Source organism: Microcaecilia unicolor, chromosome 7 (assembly GCF_901765095.1).
Source record: "Microcaecilia unicolor chromosome 7, aMicUni1.1, whole genome shotgun sequence".
Classification (NCBI taxonomy): domain Eukaryota; kingdom Metazoa; phylum Chordata; class Amphibia; order Gymnophiona; family Siphonopidae; genus Microcaecilia; species Microcaecilia unicolor.
In genome coordinates, this window is record NC_044037.1 from 244,437,635 (window position 1) to 244,462,551 (window position 24,917).

Here is a 24,917-nt window from a genome sequence, read left to right on the forward strand (position 1 = left end):
CCAATCCATGCTCCTCTGTCCCCTGCCCCCTCCATTCATCCTTTTCCAGCAATTCCCCCCTCTCTCCCTGAGCCCTGCCCTCCCAATCCATGCTCCTCTGTCCCCTGCCCCCTCCATTCATCCCTTTCCAGCAATTCCCCTCTCTCCCTGAGCCCTGCCCTCCCAATCCATGCCCATCCATGCTCCTCTGTCCCCTGCCCCCTCCATTCATCCTTTTCCAGCAATTCCCCTCTCTCCCTTTCATGACCCCCCCTCGCATCCATGCTCCTCTCTCTCCCATGTCCCAGCCTGGCCCGCCCTCTTCTCCCCCCCCTTCGCATCCATGCCCCCCCTTCGCATCCTTGCTGTGGTTTCTCCCCTGCCCTCCCGCTCCCATTGTTCAACTGTCCACCCTCTTTCTCTTCCCCCAACATCCCTTTTCTTTTTTTTTTCTTTTTAAATTTACCTCCGTGGCGGCGGTTCCGGCAGCGCAGCGTCAGGGAAAGAGGCGGCGCTCCTGACGTCTCTAGCCTTCCCTTCGCTGTGTTCCGCCTTCTTCTGACGTCATCCTTGACGTCAGAAGAAGGCGGAACACAGCAAAGGGAAGGCTAGAGACGTCGGGAGCGCCGCCTCCTTCCCTGACGCTGCCGGAACCACCGCCACGGAGGTAAATTTAAAAGGAAAAAAAAAGAAAAGCGATGTTGGGGGAGGGCGAGCGAGGTGAGCATGGTGCGGCGGCGCCCCCCAGAGGGAAGTGCCCCCCTGCCATGCTTACCTCGCTTACCGGGTTAGCACGGCCCTGGTACCAAGAAAAGGGAACCAAGACCTGGATAATTCTATAGTGCATGTATTTATTTTATTTTTGTTACATTTGTATCCCGCGCTTTCCCACTCATGGCAGGCTCAATGCGGTTTACATGGGGCAATGGAGGGTTAAGTGACTTGCCCAGAGTCACAAGGAGCTGCCTGTGCCTGAAGTGGGAATCGAACTCAGTTCCTCAGTTCCCCAGGACCAAAGTCCACCACCCTAACCACTAGGCCATTCCTCCACTCCATAGTACACCAGATTTTGTATTTATATCCTGAATTGCGGTGAATTAAAAACTTTGTTCTTATATTTCACTCCAAGCTAACTGGGAACAGAAAATAAAAACCTCAGATAAAGGAATCAGCCTAGTGTGAACTTCTCTGCTTACGTTTTGAAGCCAGGAGGTTTTTTTCCTACACTTGGGGCCTCTATTGGGAAAGAACCTTAACACAGCACCTCATATAATAGTATCAGATGCACACAATGCAAGGGGTACTTATGCCCACCACTAACCTAGCATAAGCTTTCATGCTTAAGTTTCGGTGCACCAAAGCAGCTTTACGCTACTATACTATGATGGGTTAGATGCGCCTTAACACTGGTAAGCGTGCTTTTTTTGTTGTGCTCGCATTTAGGCATCGCTTCACAGAACTGCCCTTTAGCTTTTATGGTTTCATTACACTCCCAGAAGTTTATCAAATATAAGAATCTTGGTTTAATTTACGCAGTATTAAAATGGTATGCATAAGTTAACGAAACAGCACAAAGCAGAAGACAATCCCAAACGCAAAAGAAGTACCAAGAGCTTTCAAAAACGGGACAAGTCCTTTTATTCCATAGCGCAGATCAAACATGTACATCTGTGACCCAACACGGGCCGTGTTTCGGTGCACAGCACCTACGTCAGGAGTCGTTTGTAATCCAAAGTCCAATGAAAACTTGTCCAGCATAACTGCTAGAGACAAAATGATAGGTACTTGGTCCCGACACTATTCCAAATGTCCTGGTGTAGCGTATCCTTCTATTGTTTCAGATTAATTTATGCATAAAAGAAGTGCCAAGAGCCTTCAAGAACGGGACAAGTCCTTTTATTCCACAGCGTAGATCAATCTTGTACATCTGTCTCTAGCAGTTATGCTGGACACGTTTTCATTGGGCTTTTGATTGCAAATGACCCCTGATGCAGGCGCTGTGCACCGAAACAAAGCCCATGTCAGGTCACAGATGTACAAAATTGAGTCACTGATAGGCAAGATTGATCTACACTGTAGAATAAAAGGACTTTTCCTGTTTTTGAAGGCTGTTGGTACTTCTTTTATACACAAGTTAACAGAAACAACAGAAGGATGAAGTAGGATTTGGGATTTCAACTCTCTATTTTAACCCTGTCTTCCTTGATTCATATTAAGTATTTTTTGTCTACTAGATTGTAAGCTCTTTGAGCAGGGACTGTCTTTCTTCTATGTTTGTGCAGCGCTGCATACGCTTTGTAGCGCTATAGAAATGCTAAATAGTAGTAGTAGTACCCCACTCTGTCATTACATTTAATTATTACTTTAACCAGTGCATTGATGCAATAAAGTATAACTGATGAGAGATGCCCCTATTTTATAAAGTTTCCAATCCAAGTACATGAAAAGTAGAACACATACATAAAGTCATAGTTTGGATGTTGAAATGTAGAATCTCTCAAATTGTAGGTAATAAATGATCAACTGAATCTCAAAATAATTCAGCAGAAATTTATATTCCTGACATTTACAGCTTGTTCCTAATGAACTGAATCTCCTTGTTTTCACAAGTGGATCATCAAGACAGGCACAGGAAAGCCACACAGTCATTTAAATGCCTTCTAGTAGAATATACAGCACTCAAGAGACCAACAAAGGACTTTCACACCTTTCATGATGACAGCTCAAGCTAGAACCAATCACTCTCATCCTAACACTTAGCATTCTAAGCTACATCAGAAAAGCTACATCAACAAAGCTATCTGAATGCCCTGTCACTCATGCTCAATACATCTAAGTGGAGAAAATAATGAAAAAAAAAAGAACAGAAAAAGTTATTTTTTTTTTAAATAATGGACGGTGCATATGGTATGCATTTGTTTTACAGCTGTTTCTATACATAAAAAACAGGAACACAGCCTCCAGGGATCAATTGTCTCATCCTAGCAAGTTGGCCATCAATCACAAAATGGATACCGATTAAAAAGCATCTTTTTCATTTGTCTAAGAATGTATGCAGTACCTTCTAAAATGTGTTAATTTTATTCATAGTATCAAAAAAAGTAAGAAAGATGACCGAGGCTCCAAAAAAATCAAATAGAACACAATATTGAAGAATCCAGTACTACTACAAAGACATATATTACTTCTTTTTCTTAAAACGAGGAAAAGACCTCAAAACACCCAAACGCTTACTTGAATTTTAGCGTCTTTCACTAGGGTTGTAGTATTCGTCATTGGTCTAAAAACCTCATAATGTTTTTCTTGTTTTAGTCAAATTTGTTTTTATTTATTAATCCTTATTTTAAAAATATTTTTTCACTTTGTTTTCTTCTTAATTTTTTCACAGAAAACATTGCCTTCTTATTCATTCAATAGTGACTAAATGTTTAGCTTCTTAAATAATAACAAAAAGTTGCGCACTTAGCTAACACCTGACGGCGGCCAGACCTGTTTCACTCCCAACGGCTTCTTCAGGGGCTGTGCATCGACGTGTGGAAGTTTCAAAGGATGGTGTCATTCATTTCAATGATCACCTACAAAATATATATACATCTTTCATTAAAAAAGCGAAGACCTGGGTTAGTGCCTTATATCAAATATATTTTTTAACCATAATGAACAGCCTGTTCTCCTCGTACTTACTTAAATGTTTTAACTTACATTTTATCCTGTTCACTGTTTGTGCAGCAACATGTCAGGAGATATTTGTCAAGAGGAACCCTGCTCTTTTAAGTCATGTGGTCAATTAAATTGTAACCAATCATTGAACGGCATTTTTCAAACCTCCCAAATCATTCATTGTGCTGTAAGTGGTATATTGATGATTGTTAATTACTTCATTGTATATGACAAAGAAACAGTCCATTCTTTGCAAAAAATCAATGCAAAAAATTGACACAAAGGACACCATACGTTTAGCCAGTGATTTAATTTGTACAAGAACAAGGTCGGCACAGCTCTTTTCACGTTCTACATAGTGACCACAGTCATGGACAAATGACAAGAGTATGTTGTCATATACAATGAAGTAATTAACAATCATCAATATACCACTTACAGCACAATGAATGATTTGGGAGGTTTGGAGCAGGGTTAAAACATTTAAGTAAATACGAGGAGAACAGGCTGTTCATTATGGTTAAAAAATATATTTGATATAAGGCACTAACCCAGGTCTTCGCTTTTTTAATGAAAGATGTATATATTTTGTAAGTGATCATTGAAATGAATGACACCATCCTTTGAAACTTGCACACGTCGATACACAGCCCCTGAAGAAGCCGTTGGAGTGAAACAGGTCTGGCCACCGTCAGGTGTTAGCTACGTGCGCAACTTTTTGTTATTATTTAAGAAGCTAAACATTTAGTCACTATTGAACGAATAAGAAGGCAATGTTTTCTGTGAAAAAATTAAGAAGAAAACAGAGAGAAAAAATATTTTTAAAATAAGGATTAATAAATAAAAACAAATTTGACTAAAACAAGAAAAACATTATGAGGTGCCAAAATACAGTAAGCTAAGCACTTTTCCCCGTATTCTATACGTGGCACTCAAAATTGAGTGTCAAAATTTGGCATGTATCAGGCATATTCAAATTGTGCATTCAACTTGTAAAAATGGGTGCTAATTGGTGACAATTAAAATGTTATGTTCCTAGTTGAGATTCAATAAAACTCCCTACCTCAAACAGCCTAAAAATCCTCGGAGTCACAATTGACTGCAACCTTACCCTTGACAGCCAAGTAAACTCCGTAATAAAGACAATGTTCTATTCAATGTGGAGACTTAAACGAATAAAACCTTTCTTCCCAAGGGAAATCTTTCGAAACCTAATACAATCAATGGTCCTAAGCCATGAAGATTACTGCAAACGCAATCTATGCGGGATGTAAAGAACAACTCGCAAAAAAAACTCCAGACTGCCCAAAACACAGCTGCCAGGCTGATATTGGTAAATCACGCTTCGATAGTGCTAAACCCCTCCGAGAAAAGTTGACTGGCTCCCATCAAAAAACGGATCATCTTCAAAATCATCTATGGCATAGCCCAGGATACATGACAGACCTCATAGACCTACCAACCAGAAACAGAATCGGATCTTCATGATCATACCTAAACTTACACTACCCAAATTGCAAAGGACTTAAATACAAAATAACTTGCGCATCCAGCTTCCCCTACGTAAGTGCACAACTGTGGAATGGACTCCCAAAAGCTGTAAGAGCAATCCATAACCATCTAAACTTCAGAAAAATCACTAAAAAAAACCAACCTCTTCAAAAAGGCATACCCCACTGATCCAATGTAAATCCCCACATCCAGTAACACAGCACAACCAATGATCGTACTAATATACAATCCTGATTCCCTTCTACCTTCACGGCGCCTGACACACCTACCTCATCTGACCTCAATACAACCTTGTATTTGTTATCAACCGACTGGCGAACGCCTTTATGGTATTATGTAAGCCACATTGAGCCTGCAAATAGGTGGGAAAATGTGGGGTACAAATGTAACAAATAAATAAATAAAAATGCACTCGGCCACGGGAGAGAATGGGCAGATAAGAGGCATTCCTACAAACTGCGTGCAGTGTTACAGAATATAGCAGATCCATGCCTAATTTAAGTGCAAGGATTTACACCAGGTTTGCTGGCCCGGTTTACTAAGGTGCGCTAGTGTTTTTAGCATGTGTTAAAAATGTCACTAATCATGTAGATGCCCATAAAATATTATGGGCATCTACAAGTTTAGCACTAGCAAAAAACGGTAGCCCGCATCTAACGCAGTTTAGTAAACAGGGCTCTAATTATATTCTATAAACTGCACCCAAATTTGGGTGCTGTTTCTAGAATAGTGCTTAGTACTCATTTTTTTTTTCAGCACTCACATTTGGTTGCCATTTACAGAATCCAGTCTTATTTCTATAACAGTATTTATGTGCCTAGATTCTATGATAGAATAGAAGCGTACGTCAGCATACGTCAGCATTTACACACCAATATCTAGCGACACCCACTTACACAATGTCAACAGCAGATGTAAATTCATGCACCTAAATGCGCACTTTAGCACATAAAGTGAATGATACATACCTGTAGCAGGTGTTCTCCGAGGACAGCAGGCTGATTGTTCTCACGACTGGGTGACGTCCGCGGCAGCCCCCACCAACCGGAAAAGGCTTCGCGGGACGGTCGGCACGCAGGGCACGCCCACCGCGCATGCGCGGCCGTCTTCCCGCCCGTGCGCGACCGCTCCCGCCAGTTGAATGACAAGCAATAAAATATGAAACACAACTCCAAAGGGGAGGAGGGAGGGTAGGTGAGAACAATCAGCCTGCTGTCCTCGGAGAACACCTGCTACAGGTATGTATCATTCACTTTCTCCGAGGACAAGCAGGCTGCTTGTTCTCACGACTGGGGTATCCCTAGCTTTCAGGCTCACTCAAAACAGAACCCAGGTCAATTGAACCTCGCAACGGCGAGGGTACAACAGAAATTGACCTACGAAGAACAACTAACTGAGAGTGCAGCCTGACCAGAATAAATTCGGGTCCTGGAGGGTGGAGTTGGATTTACACCCCAAACAGATTCTGCAGCACCGACTGCCCGAACCGACTGTCGCGTCGGGTATCCTGCTGGAGGCAGTAATGTGATGTGAATGTGTGGACAGATGACCACGTCGCAGCCTTGCAAATCTCTTCAATAGTGGCTGACTTCAAGTGGGCCACTGACGCTGCCATGGCTCTAACACTATGAGCCGTGACATGACCCTCAAGAGTCAGCCCAGCCTGGGCGTAAGTGAAGGAATGCAATCTGCTAGCCAATTGGAGATGGTGCGTTTCCCGACAGCGACCCCTAGCCTGTTAGGGTCGAAAGAAACAAACAATTGGCGGACTGTCTGTGGGGCTGTGTCCGCTCCAAGTAGAAGGCCAATGCTCTCTTGCAGTCCAATGTGTGCAACTGACGTTCAGCAGGGCGGGTATGCGGCCTGGGGAAGAATGTTGGCAAGCAATTGACTGGTTAAGATGGAACTCCGACACCACCTTCGGCAGGAACTTTGGGTGGGTGCGGAGCACTACTCTGTTGTGATGAAATTTGGTATATGGAGCATGAGCTACTAGGGCTTGAAGCTCACTGGACCCTACGAGCTGAAGTAACTGCCACCAAGAAAATGACCTTCCAGGTCAAGTACTTCAGATGGCAGGTATTCAGTGGCTCAAAAGGAGGTTTCATCAGCTGGGTGAGGACGACGTTGAGATCCCATGACACTGTAGGAGGCTTGATAGGGGGCTTTGACAAAAGCAAGCCTCTCATGAATCGAACGACTAAAGGCTCTCCAGAGATGGCTTTACCTTCCACACGATAATGGTAAGCACTAATCGCACTAGGTGATTCCTTACTGAGTTGGTCTTGAGGCCAGACTCTGATAAGTGTAGAAGGTATTCAAGCAGGTTCTGTGCAGGGCAAGAACGAGGTTCTAGGGCCTTGCTCTCACACCAAACGACAAACCTCCTCCACTTGAAAAAGTAACTCTTTTTAGTGGAATCCTTCCTGGAGGCAAGCAGGACCCCGGGAGACACCCTCCGACAGACCCAACGCAGCGAAGTCTACGCCCTCAACATCCAGGCCGTGAGAGCCAGAGACTGAAGGTTGGGGTGCAGTAACGCTCCGTCGTTCTGCGAAATGAGAGTCGGAAAACACTCCAATCTCCACGGTTCTTCTGAGGACAACTCCAGAAGAAGAGGGAACCAGATCTGACGGGGCCAAAAGGGCGCTATCAGAATCATGGTGCCGCGGTCGTGCTTGAGCTTCAGTAAGGTCTTCCCCACCAAAGGTATGGGAGGATAAGCATACAGGAGGCCGGTCCCCCAATGGAGGAGAAGGCGTCCGACGCTAGCCTGCCGTGTGTCTGAAGTCTGGAACAGAACAGAGGCAGCTTGTGGTTGGTCTGAGAGCGAAAAGGTCCACCGAGGGGGTGCCCCACTCTCGGAAGATCTTGCGTACCACTCTGGAATGGAGCGACCACTCGTGCGGTTGCATGACTCTGCTCAGTCTGCGGCCAGACTGTTGTTTACGCCTGCCAGGTATGTGGCTTGGAGGAGCATGCCAAACTGGCACGCCCAGCGCCACAGCCCGACGGCTTCCTGACACAGGGGGCGAGATCCGGTGCCCCCCTGCTTGTTGACGTAATACATTGCAACCTGATTGTCTGTCCGAATTTGGATAATTTGGCAGGACAGCCGATCTCTGAAAGCCTTCAGCGCGTTCCAGATCGCTCGGAGCTCCAGGAGGTTGATCTGCAGATCCTTTTTCCTGGAGGGACCACAGAACCCTGGGTGTGAAGCCCATCGACATGAGCTCCCCAACCCAGGCGAGATGCATCCGTCGTCAGCACCTTCGTGGGCTGCGGAATTTGGAATGGACGTCCCAGGGTCAAATTGGTCGGATGGTCCACCAGAGCAGTGAAGTGCGGCAACTGGTGGAGAGGCGGATGACATCTTCTAGATTCCCGGTGGCTTGGAACCACTGGGAAGCTAGGGTCCATTGAGCAGACCTCATGTGAAGACGAGCCATGGGAGTCACATGAACTGTGGAGGCCATATGACCCAGAAGTCTCAACAATCTGCCGAGCTGTGCCCTGCTGAGACGCTCTGGTCTGCGAAGCCAGGGACAGGAGGTTGTTGGCCCTCGCTTCGGGAAGGAAGGCCCGAGCCGTCTGGGTATTCAGCAGAGCTCCTATGAATTCCAGAGACTGGGTTGGCTGGAGATGGGACTTTGGGTAATTTATCACAAACCCCAGCAGCTCCAGGAGTTGAATAGTGCACTGCATGGACCGGAGGGCTCCTGCCTCCGAGGTGTTCTTGACCAGCCAATCGTTGAGATATGGGAACACGTGCACTCCCAGCCTGCGGAGGTACGCCGCACCACCACGAGGCACTTTGTAAACACTCGTGGGGCGGAGGCGAGCCCAAAGGGCAGCACACAGTACTGAAAGTGCCGTGCGCCAGGCGGAATCTGAGATACTGTCTGTGAGCTGCAGTACGGGATGTGAGTATATGCGTCCTTTAAATCCAGGGAACATAGCCAATCGTTTTTCTGAATCATTGGCAGAAGGGTGCCCAAGGAAAGCATCCTGAACTTTTCTTTGACCAGGAATTTGTTCAGGCCTCTCAGGTCTAGGATGGGACGCATCCCCCCTATTTTCTTTTCCACAAGGAAGTACCTGGAATAGAATCCCTGCCTTCCTGCCCGGGTGGTACGGGCTCGACCGCATTGGCGCTGAGAAGGGCGGAGGAGTTCCTCTGCAAGTACCTGCTTGTGATGGGAGCTGAAGGATTGAGCTCCCGGAGGACAATTTGGAGGCAGGGAGGCCAAATCAGGGCGTATCCGCACCGCACTATTTGGAGAACCCACTGGTCGGAGGTTATGAGAGGCCACCTTTGGTGAAAAAATTTTAACCTCCCCCCGACCGGCAGATCGTCCGGTACGGACACTTTGAGGGCGCTATGTTCCCGTGGATCCAGTCAAAAGCCCGTCCCTGGCTTTTGCTGTGGAGGCGCAGGGGGCTGCTTAGGCGCACGCTGTTGACGGGAACGAGCGCGCTGGGGCTGTCCCTGTGCCTGACGAGGCCTTCGGGCCGGCTGGTTGTACCTACGCTTTGCAAAAGAATAGGGTGCAGCCTGCCGGGCCCGGGAAAAAACGTCCACCTGCTGAGGTGGATGCTGAAGGCGCCCGGTGGGAGAGCTTGTCGAGAGCAGTTTCCCGCTGATGCAGTTGGTCCACCATCTGCTCGACCTTCTCACCAAAATGTTATCCCCCGGCAAGGGACGTCGGCCAGTCTCTGCTGGGTGCGGTTGTCCAGGTCAGAGGCACGCAAGCCATGAGAGCTTGCGCATCACTATACTTGGGCCGCAGCACGAGATGCCACGTCACAGGTGTCATAGATACCCCTGGACAGGAACTTTCTGCACGCCTTCAGCTGCCTGACCACCTCCTGATAAGGCCTGGACTGCTCCGGCGGGAGCTTATCGACCAGGTCCGCCAGTTGTTGCACATTAGTCCGCATGTGGATGCTCATATAGAGCAGGTATGACTGGATGCGGGTCACAAGCATGGAGGATTGGTAGGCCTTCCTCCCAAACGAGTCCAGAGTGCGAGACTCCCGCCCCGGGGGCGCCGAGGCGGTATCCCTCGAAACTCCGTGCCCTCTTGAGAGCAGAATCCACGACCGCCGAGTCATGGGGCAATTGGGGCCGCATTAACTCCGGGTCCGAGTGGATCCTGTACTGGGACTCTGCTTTCTTGGGAATGGTGGGGTTAGTTTAACGGTCGCACCCAGTTCCGAAGCAGTGTCTCCATTGAGGACATTGTGCGCATGCGGCACCGTGGAGGACTCTCTAGTGGTGATGGATAGTCGAGGACCTCGAGCATCTCGGCCCTCGGCTCTTCCACAGAGACCACGGGAAAAGGAATGCTAATAGACATATCCCGCACAAAGGAGGCAAAGGAGAGACTCTCAGGAGGTGAGAGCTTCCTCTCCGGTGAAGGCGTGGGGTCCGAGGGAAGGCCCGTAGACCTCCTCTGAGGAGAAATATCTAGGGTCCTCCTCTTCCCCCCACGAGGCCCTCATCCTCGGGTATCGGACATGAGCTCATGTATCTGAGTCCTGAAGCCGGGCCCGGCTCGACGTCCGAGGCAACCGAGGTCTCGTGTCGGCGAGCGGAATGGACCTCCCGCGTCGGCTGGGAGCGGAGCTCCCTTCCATCGAGTCGACGGGACTCCACCTGTCGGTGGCCGGTCGAGACCGGCTGCCGCAAGCAGCGGCGGTGTCGACGGCCCCAGGCGCCGGGCTAGAGCCTCGCCGCGCCACAGACATCGGGCGCCGAGGCACAGCCTGGCGCATCAGCCCTTCCAGGAATCCCCGGAAGGATGGCTCTGAGGCAGCTCGTCCAGGCCCGCTGCCGGGAAAGGCGGTGGGGCCTGCAGTGGGTGTCCGTGTGTACCAGAAGCTGATGGGGGCCAGGAGACGGCACCGAGGTGCAGGGAGACCCTGCACGCGTCGGTACCGGTCCACAAGCGCGACGGGGACCGTCTCCTCTCAGGCGAGGACCGCTTCGGCGTCGCCTCCTCTCCGATGGCCCGGATGCACCGAGGGCGACCGGGTGAACTGTACAGCTTCTGTGTCCTTCTTCGATGCGCGTCACCGGCGCCGGGAGGTATGGAGGAGGAGGAGGACGATCCCCCTCGGTCTCGAGGAGCCGGGTCAGACAGGGTTCGGTCCCGTGGACCACGGGCTGAGGGAGTGACCGGGCCGACTGCCCACGCGGCCGCTCACCTCCACCCTCGCCGGCGGACCGGCGGGCCGAATGGGACCTGTTCTCCTGGGGTCGATGCCATCGGTGCCGATGTCTCGGGCATCGATACCGGTACCGAAGGACCCGGCGTCGATACCGATGCCGTCGAGGTCGACGTCGAGGGGCCGGCGCAAGTTCCAAAAAGACGGTCCCCGCAGAACTTGCCTCGCAACTTGAGTCCGTTTCCGGAGACCGAGACACAGGGAACACGACTTGATATTGTGCTCGGCCCGAGGCACTGGAGGCACCAAGCGTGGTGTCGGTCTGCGAGATCGGCCGGCCGCAGCGACCACACTTTTTAAATCCACTCGGGACCTTCGAGGACATCGACGGAAAAATCGCGTCGGCGAAGTCAAAGTCGTCAATGGTGGCGAAAATCACACCTCGAAAAAGAAAACGACCGTGCGGCCACTAGGCCGCAACGCGGCGTCCCCGCGGAAAAAGGGAGCGCGTGCTCCACACGTCAGGTTTTTTTTTTTTTTTTGAAAAAGAAAGGGAACCGGCGGTAACAAAAAATTAAATAGAAAAAAACAACGATCCGCGTAACGCGATCGACTTTCCGGCGGCTGAAAGCTGAGAGAGCGGCAAAGCACGACTCTCTCCAGACGCGGAAAAAAGGAACTGGCGGGAGCGGTCGCGCACGGGCGGGAAGACGGCCACGCATGCGCGGTGGGCGTGCCCTGCGTGCCGACCGTCCCGCGAAGCCTTTTCCGGTTGGTGGGGGCTGCCGCGGACGTCACCCAGTCGTGAGAACAAGCAGCCTGCTTGTCCTCGGAGAACATTCTGTAAGCTACGTGCAATAAATGCTGGACACATCCATGCCCTGCCCTGCGCCTCCCCTTGTGACCTCCACCTAACTTGTAATCCAAAACCCAAACATTTTTGGGGGAGTGAGGTCTTGTCATTTATTTTCTGTGTCAGCAACTGGACACCCTATTGATAATGCCCCAAAAAGAATAAAAAAAAAATTAAATCCCAACAAAATTAAAAATCTGGTAAACACCAGGAAAACTAAAGAAAAAGCTTTGGCAGGCACACCCGTATTAAGCAGGAGGTGATGAAGAGTGTGGATAAGGGTTCTGATAGTGTGCTCAGAAAGAAAAAGGATGAATTTTGGTGGTATTATAGAGAAAAAAAAAAAGGACAGGTTTTAGCAGTCCTCTCTCTATACAAACGTAAAGATTTCAGAAAAGGAGCTTGCAAGATTCCCTCAGGAAAGTTAGTCAAGGTTTCAAACTTTCTCACCACCAAGCTGATGAAGCAAAGTGCGTTCATTCATACTTTGTGCAGAGTTAATGCGGTTTTAGCACACAATTTTGTGGGCACACGACCGATGCAGAAAGGAGGGGGATTTTTTTCCACTTGCTAATTTGCTATTCTGTGGGATATGCAGAGAAATAAGCTGAAGAATGAAAGCCTGAGAAAAACACTGTAGCTTTCATGCCAAGTCACAGCAGGCATAAAGGTCCTGAAACTTAGCTTCAATGATGTGAGGTGAATTGCAGCACTTTCTCAGATCAACCATCACCCCAATCCCCAGTCCTCCCCCCCCCCCCCCCCCCCGTAAAAAAATCCCTGGTGGTTTAGTGGATCCCGATTCCTCCACCCCCCCTCCCCACCTATCTTTAAGACAGGAGCAATGCCCAGTAGCTCCTGCCTCTGTGCCACCATCTTTCAAAAAGGCGGCACCTGACCTTGCATAGTACATCCTGGCATATACCACATGGGGTCAGCCTGCCAAATAAGGGAAAGGGAAATGGGACTTGATATACCGCCTTTCTGAGGTTTTTGCAACTACATTCAAAGCGGTTTACATATATTCAGGTACTTATTTTGTACCAGGGCAGCACTCCTCCTGCCTTCCAACTTAAAAGTATGGGGGAGAGCTAGAGTGGAGGTAGGTTGGGGTCCGTTAGACAATCAGTGATTTTTATGGAGGTGTCAGTGGGGTGGGGTTCAGTATTTTTTTTATGTCTCCCTTCCCATAATTTCACACACATACATATTACTCTTCAATGCAACAAACAACTACATATTACTGCGGAAAGGTGTGCTGTTTTTACTAATAGTACACACTTTTTAACATGGAATTTGCCTGCTATTTGCTTATTGCACTGAAGAGCTAAATTTTTGCATTAGACTTGCGTTAGGAAGCTATGCGCTGTGTGTCATCAGGATGAATCTTTTAACCTTGACATGTCACCTAGTATTAGGAGCACTATGTTAACAGTGGACTTAAAAATGGTAATTTCCAAATGCTTATATAAAACAATGTGGTTGCTGCTTTGTCCACTTGAACCTGACAGTTCTTATGCTAACTGTAGTCACATGGCTGTGTTCTCAGTGTTTACAAAAGAAAAAAAACTACCAGACATACTATCTTCATTTGTATTTAAATCAGGAGGCCTGAGGCCCTTCTTTAATGTGCTAAATAGATAAATGGAGATTACAGGGTCTGCTTGCTGGTATCTATTTGCTTTAGCAACTGATGTGAGGGTCCATGCAGTAAATTGAATTTAACAAAACTAAATGCATGGCCAGTTCAGTGGCAGTGATGGTAACTGCCTTGCACTGGGGCCTTGATTTAATTCCCAGCTCATGTCATCCCTGTCTGTTCTTTAGATGGGCTGAGATGCTTCAAAACCCACATTCATCCCCTCCCCACCCCCAGGAGTCAGCCATCACACAACACTGACCTAATAGGGCCCTTGACCACAGGGTTCCAGAAGCTAAGTCCATAAGGAAGGTATACACAATAGAGGGGAAACGTTAAGGGGGGGGGGGGGGTGCTTGTTGCTCAAATTCATTAAATTACCAAGAAAATAGAGTTGTTAAAGTTATGTTGAATACGCTGAATTGTATAGTAAGGAATAGTCTAATTGTACAGAATAGAAAAGTATATAGTAAGGCATAACCTAAAAGTCAGGGCAGCGGCCTGAGAACCAGGGGAACTGGGTTCAATTCTCACTGCAGCTCCTTGTGACTCTGTATATAATATGTAAGTGCTTTGATTATAAGTGCAGAAAGGCGGTATAACAAATACCATCATCATATTCAAAATATATGCCTTCAGATTCTTACCTGGGACTAATGCAGTACACCAAGACTTTCAACCCCTTGTGAAAGTAAGAATACATAGATTCCCTCTACTGTCTACTTCACGTCATAAAATTGTGGAGTTCACATCAATACACAAACCAGCACATCAAAGAACACACTTTTTCAGGGCGTTTCCTATGCAAGCAACATGTCCCAGTTTCTTTCTTGTAGGGCTTAAATTTAAAGGTCAGGAACACAGCTTGTAAAATAAAAGCCTATACTTTAAACCCAACTTCCTCTCATCAAGATCCTTTTGGAACAGCCACAGCAAATTACATACACTCAAGAGAAATTGCCAGTATTTTACATAAATGTTTACATATAGTTAAAAAGCCTTTAGGTTAATTATAATAGAGTTTGACGGATGCTGTCCTAATGCTCCAAGAATTCTAAAGGACCCGGGTCTCTAGACAAGCAGAAGTGGATACGTCTTAAATGCCAATTTTATTCAGCAAAGAATGTGCCATAAAAAAAGGCAAGTACCCACTTTTCACATATTACAATTAAAGTATGATCCTAAAACTTACCCAGATTCATCCTTTTATAAAACTGAGAAGTAACCATTTTTGACTATCACACACCTGAAGAAGGGACCTATTCTCAAAGCTTTTGCATAATTCTTATTACTGATTCAACTACACCTAAACTTCAAGTACATAATAAGCTTAGCCTTCAAACTTGGAGTGTTCCTGTTTGTGCGGTTCCACTCTTTCAGGAAGCACACACCTCTGTGGAACATGCATACTCTGCAAACCAGCATAGGCTCAAGACAGGGTATGAAAAATTTATCAAAATGAAGAGAATGCCAGCACCTGGAGCCATAGAAGAACAGGAAGGGAAAGAGTGCTAGAACTAGGCTGGGAAGCTAGAGGATTACATATCTTCCATTAATTCTTCAGTGGGATACAGTTAGAAAGATATGTTTGTACAGTGCACTTTTCTCACAAGAGTACATATAACCACTAACAACAACAACAACAGAAGAAGAGCATGCTGGAAACGAATGGTCTGAATGATGTTCACTGTAGGTCTTTCAAGTTAGCCACATGTGTCTGTACCCATGTACAATATTAATGGGAAATATTTGGTGATGGCATCCATCAGATGTTTTCATCACTGGCACATAGCCTGCTTATTCCTAATATTCTCTTGACAACTTAACAATTAAACAGAAAAATGGCAAACAGTGAGTGTACTCAGACCACAGTACCTAATAAAGGAGAAATTAGAATTTACGTGATAATTTTCTTTCCATTAGTCCATCCCACTATTTCAGAACCTGTGGATAGTAGTGTCCTCGTCCACTATTCCAGAACCTGGGGATAGTAGTGTCCTCGTCCCACTATTCCAGAACCTGGGGATAGTGGTGTCCTTCATCAGCAGGTGGAGATGGAGAACTGAAAACTGAGCTGAGACATAGCTATCTCGGCATCCAGTCCAGCTGCTCAGTATTTACGTAGACAAGCACTTAGGAGAAACTCTGAATAAAAACAACCTTAAACAACTTCCAACCTAACATTAACCAGACGAACAAACATGTGTGTACCTCTCTCATTTCTGGACAACTTGTAGAGAACTAGAGATAAGCAAGAAGCACCAAGGAGACAGTCATTTGACCCATTACTTCACACCAACAAAACATCTCAGAAACCTCGGGTGACCTTCTGGAATAGTGAGGAGGACTAATGGAAAGAAAATGATCAGGTAAGACCTAATTTCTCCTTCCATTACACAGCTTCCCACTATTCCAGAACCTGTGGGATATATGGGATGTTCAAAAGTAATCCCTAGAGTGGATGGGATCCTGGCACTGCCGCCTGACGATCGAAGCCCCAAAACTGGCTTCCAAGTGCGCCACAATGTTCACCATGTAGTGCTTGGCAAAGTCAAACAAATCGCTGCCTTGCAAATATCCGCATGAAACAGTAAGATATCTCCACCCAGGATGTCGCTATACGCCTCGTAGAATAAGCCCACAAGGCCGAGGAGTCTGCTTCCCCGCAATCAAATAAGCTGACGCAATAGTCTCCTTCAGCTATCTAGCTATTGTGGGCTTGAAAGCCATGAGACCAAGCCTCTCTTTACCAAAAAGTGTGCACAGTCTGTCTGATTTGCAAAACTCATTTGTGACTTCCAGATATGTAATGAGGGCTCTATGCACATCGAGAAGATTCAAGGAAGAATACTGAACCTCTTTGTCCTCTCTGCAAAAGAATGGAAGTGCCACAGATTGGTTGAAATGAAATTCTGATACTGCTTTCAGAAGAAAGAAAGGAACCATGTGCAGGGAACCCTGTCTCCAAAAAGCGGAGAAAGGGATCCATATTAGAGAGCCTGAAGCTCCGAAACCCTACATGCAGTGGTGTGCTGGAGCCGGCTCGCAAGAGCCTGTTGCTAAATTTATTGGCATCTTGCGAGCCGGTTGTTAGCCAGTGCGAGCCGGCTCGCCTCTGCTCCCCCGGTCGTCCATCATCCACCTGCCCTTTGCTCCCCGATAGCCCTGGTTTCCTTCTTGCACCGCCGCCCTGCCTTTAAAAATTTTATTTTCCCTCGAGGCGCGCCGGCGTTGAAGCGAAGGCAGCAGGCTCAGCACGGTTCCAGCCTTCCGTTCCCTTCCTTCGCATCATGGTTCCGCCCTCGCCTGACGTATTTCCTGTTTGCGCGAGGGCGGAGCCATGATGTGAAGGAAGGGAACGGAAGGCTGGAACTGAGCTTAGCCTGCTGCCTTCGCTTCAACGCCAGCACGCCTCGAGGGTGTCGTCGTCGATGATACGCTGAAACCTTCTGCTCAGTGTGCTGCTGCGGCTAGGAAAGCGAATAGAATGTTGGGTGTTATTAGGAAGGGTATGGAGTCCAGGTGTGCGGATGTTATAATGCCGTTGTATCGCTCCATGGTGCGACCGCACCTGGAGTATTGTGTTCAGTACTGGTCTCCGTATCTCAAAAAAGATATAGTAGAATTGGAAAAGGTACAGCGAAGGGCGACGAAAATGATAGTGGGGATGGGACGACTTTCCTATGAAGAGAGGCTGAGAAGGCTAGGGCTTTTCAGCTTGGAGAAGAGACGGCTGAGGGGAGATATGATAGAAGTGTATAAAATAATGAGTGGAATGGATCGGGTGGATGTGAAGCGACTGTTCACGCTATCCAAAATACTAGGACTAGAGGGCATGAGTTGAAGCTACAGTGTGGTAAATTTAAAACGAATCGGAGAAAATTTTTCTTCACCCAACGTGTAATTAGACTCTGGAATTCGTTGCCGGAGAACGTGGTACGGGCGGTTAGCTTGACGGAGTTTAAAAAGGGGTTAGATAGATTCCTAAGGACAAGTCCATAGACCGCTATTAAATGGACTTGGAAAAATTCCGCATTTTTAGGTATAACTTGTCTGGAATGTTTTTACGTTTGGGGAGCGTGCCAGGTGCCCTTGACCTGGATTGGCCACTGTCGGTGACAGGATGCTGGGCTAGATGGACCTTTGGTCTTTCCCAGTATGGCACTACTTATGTACTTATGTACCATTGAGACACCTGTTCCGTCCAGGTGCCCTGTGCCAGACGGAACTTGTAATGAGCTCCTCAACCTGACTTGCTGGCATCCGTTGTCACCACCCCCCATTGTGTTATCAGAAAGGGAGTTTCGACATTCAAATTTCTGGGCAACCACTACCACTACATAATCCATCTGGCAACCACCATCCAAGGAAGATGAAGGGCGTACTTCTGTGACACCAGAGACAAGAGGCTGAGAAGAGATTCCTGTAATGGCCACATATGAGCCATGGCACCACTTCCATCCCTGCCATCACTGAACCCAGAACCTGGACATAGTCCCAGACCCTGGGCCAGCCTTGACTGAGGAGAAGACAAATCTGTTGAACCAGCTTCAACCTCCTACGCTCCATGAGAAAGATCCTTTCCCATGCTGTGTCAAATAGAATGCCCTGATACTCCAGTGTCTGTGGTGGAGTTAGTCTGCTCTTGAAACTGATCACCCAACCCAACGACTGCAGAAGATAGACAACCTTGTCTGTTGCTGACAGGTTGTCTGAATAGGACAACACATGAATGAGCCATGTCATTGAGATACGGGTGAACTCCGATTCCCTGGCAAAGGAAGGCTGACACCTCTACCACCATAACTTTGGTAAACGTTCTTGGGGCCATGGCAAGACTGAAGGGCAAAGCCTTGAACTGGAGGTGATGGCCCAGCACCGCAAAATGTATGGCCATAACCTGTAACATGTCATAAATAGCATCTATCAAGTAAGCAATCCTGCATCCAGCTGGGCTTTATGGCACCTATCTCATGTGGCTGTTGATGCCATTTCAGGCATCCTCTTGCCCAAACGAGCTGCAAACTGTCACTTGAAGGCCCAAAGAGGACACTTCAAAGGCTTGTTTCAGTGAGCCTTCTAGCTTATTATTCTGTAGGTCATTTAGGGCAATGCCCCCTTCTATCGGCAAGGTGGTCTTCTTAGTCACCACCATAACCAGGGAGCCCACCCTGGGAAGCTGCAATTTATCTTTCTCCTCCAGAACTAACAGGTAGAGTCAAGCCATGGCTCTTCGCAGTCTCAGTCCCACATCAGATAAGGAGGGCGAAGCACAGATAGACTTATCTGCCCGCTCCTGGAGGTCCAAACAAGATCTCTTAGGAGCCGTAGGGGTAGAGGGGTCAGAAACTGAAGCACCATGCAGCAACTTCAACTGTTCCTGCTTTAGTAAATAGGCCTGGTATAAAAGCAATATAAACTCCAGAGAAAACAAAAATCCTGATGCAGCTGTAAAATGGTGGCTGTGCTCTGCACATGATCAACCAGAGGCTGCTCCTTACTCCCAACAAAATGGCGCCAGTTACCACACTCTCCTGCATCAAAGTGCGCACCTGTCCTTCCAGACAGCTCAAAGAGCTTGGCATATTCGGATACTGCGCTGAATCCGAAGATGTGCTGCCACCAACCATTTTCTCCACATCCCACAGGATTCCCAGCTTGCACACAGTGCAACACCCAAAGCTGGCCAGTGGGTTCCACAGTGGGAACAATGCTCAACCGCCTCCAATGGGAGTTGCCATTCACCAGCACAGCCCAACATATCCCAAGCAGTGAGTCAGGCTCCCTCCCCTGCACCAAGCAGAACTTGCAACCCACCAAGTGGTTCTGAGTTCAACTTTAAATTGTACTTACCACTGCTGGCTGCTCCCCCACCCCACCCACCAAGCTCGGTCTCCACAAGTCTTACCACAGATGAGAAAGGATCAGGACTGAAACTCTGTCACACGCTCTCCATCAAGCTTCTTTCCTTCCTCTCTTTCTTTTTTTTTTTTAAGGTTTGTGTGAAAGAAAAGGAGAGCTCCACAGGAAACAAGGGAGAGGTGAAGGGAAGAAAGAAGTAAATTCATAGGGCACCACAGACAGGGACCTGAAGACCTCTAGATATGACTCAAGCCACCTGCAAAGCTCAACTGGGGACCAGGAATAAATCACTCAGAACCAGAAGCTGAAAAATGTATCTATCCACCTTCTGGAGATAGAAAATACTAAGGAGCAGGACTAGGTGCCAAGAGAGAGATCTCAGCTCAGCTTTCAGTTCTCTATCACCACCTGCTGGTTGTTGGACATAGCTATCCCACAGGTTCTGAAACAGTGGGAAGATACGCAATGGAAATATCAGCTTCAGTGAAATCATCATCAGGGCTGGTCCTGACATGAGGCAAATTAAATGTTCACCCAGGAAGGCAGCATGACAGGACAGCAGCTTTTCATATTCCCTGCTCTATCCCCTACTACTACTTATCACTTCTATAGCGCTACAAGGCATACGCAGCGCTGTACACCATACATGAAAAAACAGTCCCTGCTCAAAGAGCTTACAATCTAAATAGGACAGACAAACAGACAGAACAACTAAGAGGTAAGGGAATTAAAGAGGTGGGGATAAAAGGGTACAGGGCAAGTGAGTAGTGGTTAGGAGTCAAAAGCAGCAAGAGGTAGGCTTTTAGCCTGGATTTGAAAACGGCCAAATACGGAGCTAGACGTACAATCTCAGGAAGTCTATTCCAGGTGTAAGGTGTCCCCTGTGTCCAACACCTCCTGCTCTTCCCTTACTGCCACCCTACCTTTTCTGTGTTGAACCTGCAAGATGGCTCAAAGCTCAAGGCACCGGGCTTTTAAGTATAAGCCCATGTTCAAGTGCTACTGGATCTGCCCCCCCCCCCCCCCAACAGGAAGAGGTAGGAGGAACTAACTTACTACTACTACTATTTGACATTTCTAAAGCGCTACTAGGGTTATGCAGCGCTGTACAATTTAACATAGGACAGTCCCTGCTCAAAGAGCTTACAATCTAAAGGACAAATGTACAAACAGTCAAGTAGGGGTTGTCAGATTGGGGCAGTCTAGATTTCCTGAAAGGTATAAAGGTTAGGTGCCGAAAGCAACATTGAAGAGGTGGGCTTTGAGTAAGGATTTGAAGATGGGTAGGGAGGGGGCTTGGCATAAGGGCTCGGGAAGTTTATTCCAAGCATAGGGTGAGGCGAGGCAGAATGGGCGGAGCCTGGAGTTGGCAGTGGTGGAGACGGGTACTGAGAGGAGGGATTTGTCCTGTGAGCGGAGGTTTCGGGCGGGAACGTAAGGGGAGATGAGGGTAGAGAGGAGAGAGGTAATGAGGGGGTTGCAGACTGAGTGCATTTGTAGGTAAGAAGGAGAAGCTTGAACTGTATGCGGTATCTGATCTGATGTTTTTACTTAAATGTGGGACTGTACTAAGGCCAGCTTTTGCCTGGGAATACGAAGGGCAGCAATGGAACAGGCCCAGCGAGAGGAAGGGAAAGGGAGTTGATGGACTACGGTGTGGGGGGGGGGGGGGGGCTTTTCCGCTGGCCCTTGGAGGGAATGCACAACTGAATGTACCCTAGGACATCAGATATACTTGGGCCATCCATACTGTGCAATTTTAACTTATTTGACAAATTATTAAAATTTAAATTGTTATACAAGGGAGCACAGTTCCAACACATATTACCAAACACAGTCTCAGAAGATTCGGAGGGTGGGGGGGGGGGGGGGGTTCTTTGTAAATAAAAGGCTATTCTCTCCTCTTGTAATTTGGGTTTTGTACATACCAAGAGAACATTTGTATCCTCTGTGGCAGCACTCCAAACCCTACAGAGACTAATCAGGCAACAAAGCACTACCAAAGCGTTTTCAGGCAAGACCAGCAGCAAACGCTAAAGCAGGCAAACGAGAAGTACTTCATAAAAAGATCCCAAATTATTGTGCAAATACATTTGGTTTCTTTAAAGTTACATCCAGTTTTTGAAAGCACTTCAACTGTCTAAGATAATTGGTACCACTTTAGTAGGCCAGAATGAAAAAAAAACCTAGAACCATCATCTCAGTGGGAAATGTGTCAACTTTATCCAAAGTAGCTTGGTATTTATTAGACTTGGACATTGGGTTACTATTTTCATAAAAATGTCCCAGCCACCCAAATCTGTAGCATTAGCCATACTTCACAATGTAAAAGAAAAGTATGAATCTGTTTCAATATTTATCTACAACACTGAAGTGCAAACATTTTATCAGCATTCATAGCTTATAAAAGACTGTTGCATGTCCCTGTCTGTCCTCAAGACCTTTTTTTGGTGTGTCCTTTCCATGCCAAGTTTTCAGGACAGGTCAGGAGGATGCATGAAAACTGGTGGGGGAAGGTTCCAAATCTATGCCTACACAGGGAACAGATAAGCACATCCTTTGAAAGTAGCTCATCTAGTTTTAGGTGAGCCTTCTAGTCTCTGATTATGGCTGCGAACTTGCTAATAACCACTTGCTAGAATACAAATTTCAGGAGATGCCTCTTCACACTGCAGCTCACAGAAAAAGCGCATAGAAATTGGTACCCGAAATTCTGTCCCATGATAACAGCTTCCCCTTTAGGCAATGTCCCTTCACAGTTCTTACATCTACAGGATGCATGGAACAGAGTGGTCTGAAAACATCCATTAGCCTGTGCTATACAGCTTTAAAAAAAAAAAAAAAAAAAAAACAACCTTTCATTCAGTGCCAATGTTTGTCCCAAGTGCCACAGGAAGAACAAGTTTAAAACACGTTCGGGTACTACTTACACTTTACCATTCACTTGAATCTACGTACTTTAAAAGCCAAAAGATAGGCGAGTGCTAGGCGCCCTGCCATGTGAATCTACATATGCTGTGAACACAGCATTCACAGTATAGGGTGGGGATAGGATATTCAATAGGGCTATCTACTGGCTAACTAGGGTGCACTGGATTCTGAAAGAAACTATAAACAGTCTACATTGGCTAAGTTTGAAAAGGAAAATATCCCAGGTAATCCTGAATGAACACTCATGACACCAATGCTCAACAGAAGCACAAAAGAATACTGCCAGATCAAAATTCATTAAAAGAATAATGAAAATAGATAATATACATTTTTTTTGTGTGGAAAATATGCATAGCTTGGCTCATGTAACTCGGTTCTCTGGGAAGAGGAGATGTAACTATGTTAACTCTGAGTGCATCTCAGACCTGGAGTGAGGAGAGGGGCAATTTAAATGGAATGCCACCAAAACGTTAATTTTATTCTTTTCAAACCAATAAAAACTTTGTGCTAAATATATCTAACCATTTGATGTCACTGTCAGACTTCAAAGAATGGAGTTTGGAGTTTACAGTTTAACCACTGGGTGTTACTGACCCATGTCAACAAGTATTGTCATGCTTCACCACTAATTGGCAGTACAACTAGCAAACTACATGGTTCAGTCATTAGGTGTCACCATACACAGCAACCATTATAAAAAATGTTTTATGGTTCAGTCACTAGGTTTCACAGTAGAATTTACAACAAAGAAGTCAGACCAACAGGGATAGGGAAGAAGCAGAATGGAGGCAGGAGAGAGAAAAGCACGCTGAGCATGTCTCAATGTCATTTTTTTTTTAAATCCCTGTATATGTTTACAAGAGTGGCATGTCAGTACATACATATGTCTGTGTGAGAAGACAGAGGAGGGGGAGGGTAATCTGAAAACATTTAATTCTCCAACCGCTATGTTACAGTGAATTAATGACTATATGGAGCCACGGGATAAGAATCCCAATTGCTGCTCCTTGTGATCTTGGGCAAGTCACTTAACCCTACGTTGCCTTAGGTACAAACTTAGGGCCCTGTTTACAAAGGCACACTAGCGTTTTTAAACATGCACCAAAAATTAGCGCAAGCTAACCATGTAGATGCCCATAGGAATATTATGGGCATCTACATGGTTAGCGCGCACTAAAAATGCTAGTGTGCCTTTGTAAACAGGGCCCTTAGATTGTAAATCCTCTGGGGAAAAGAAAACACCAATTTTATCTAAATCTAACTCGCCTTGCGCTACTTCTGAAAAAAGGAGTAAGCTAAATCCAAAATCCCTTTCCTATATGCTGAACTGATGAACAGCTTCTTCCATAGAAATGTATTGTTATTTTTTTCGGAGGGGGAGGAGAGCCTTCATTGCTTTGCAGGGTTTTGCGTGGCCCTCCAACTAGTGCACGTGTTAGACTCCTTTGTCCTCTGATCCTCCAATCCAAAATGACCCATTTCGGCATCTTTTCAACAGTTTTTCCTCCATGACGAAATTTGGCCCCATTTCATTAAATTTTGGGAGTACTATTTCACCCCCCGAGACCCTTTATGTATAACTTCTTCCCAACACTGATTAGAAGTCTGCAAATGCTTCATCAGTCACAGGGGAACAAAGCATGCAAAAAAGATTTAGAACAGGGGTAAATAAATTCACAGCCAGATGATCAGAAGCAAATGCAGGCACTGAAGGCCATTAGCACCGAACTAGCACCCACGTTTGCCTGTGCCCCAGGATCAGAGCTGGCGAGCGCATGAAATGAGCTCGCCAGCTCTGACCACTAATTGAATGCAAATGCATGCAAACAAGGGTCTCATGCATTCCTACCTTATGATCAGTGGACAACATATGAAACAAGGGTGCTGCTGCCGCTGCAAACCCTACGCCAGCTCGGAGCTGGCATTAGGGTTTGACGGGCAAGGCAAGTAAGGAATGGGGGAGACAAGCAGAAGAGGTCTGACAGGTCCATGATTTTCTCCCAGACCTGTCAAACCTAAGCTCGTCCCCCATCCCCCCAACACTGAAGAGACCATGGTGATCCAGTGGGACCACAAGCCCTCCTCACCAGCACCCTCCCTCCGTGGCCTACCTTGAAGTTGGAGGAGGGAGGGACTAGCACTCCCTCACTTCTCTGCGGTCACCTCCTCAATATGGTGGCACCCTGCCCAGCCCCACACAGTGCATCCCAGGATACACCGGGCAGGGAAGAGTGCTGCCATTTTGAGGAGGTGCCCGCAGAGGAGGGAGGGAATATTAGTTCCTCCCTCCTCCAACTTCGAGGTAGGCCA

The 24,917-nt window shown here is 46.9% G+C and overlaps 1 protein-coding gene across 1 annotated transcript in view; it reads right to left on the reverse strand.

Annotated features, from left to right (window-relative positions):
• Positions 1-24,917, reverse strand: part of TANC1 (tetratricopeptide repeat, ankyrin repeat and coiled-coil containing 1) — a 296,811-nt gene that overhangs the window by 264,031 nt on the left and 7,863 nt on the right.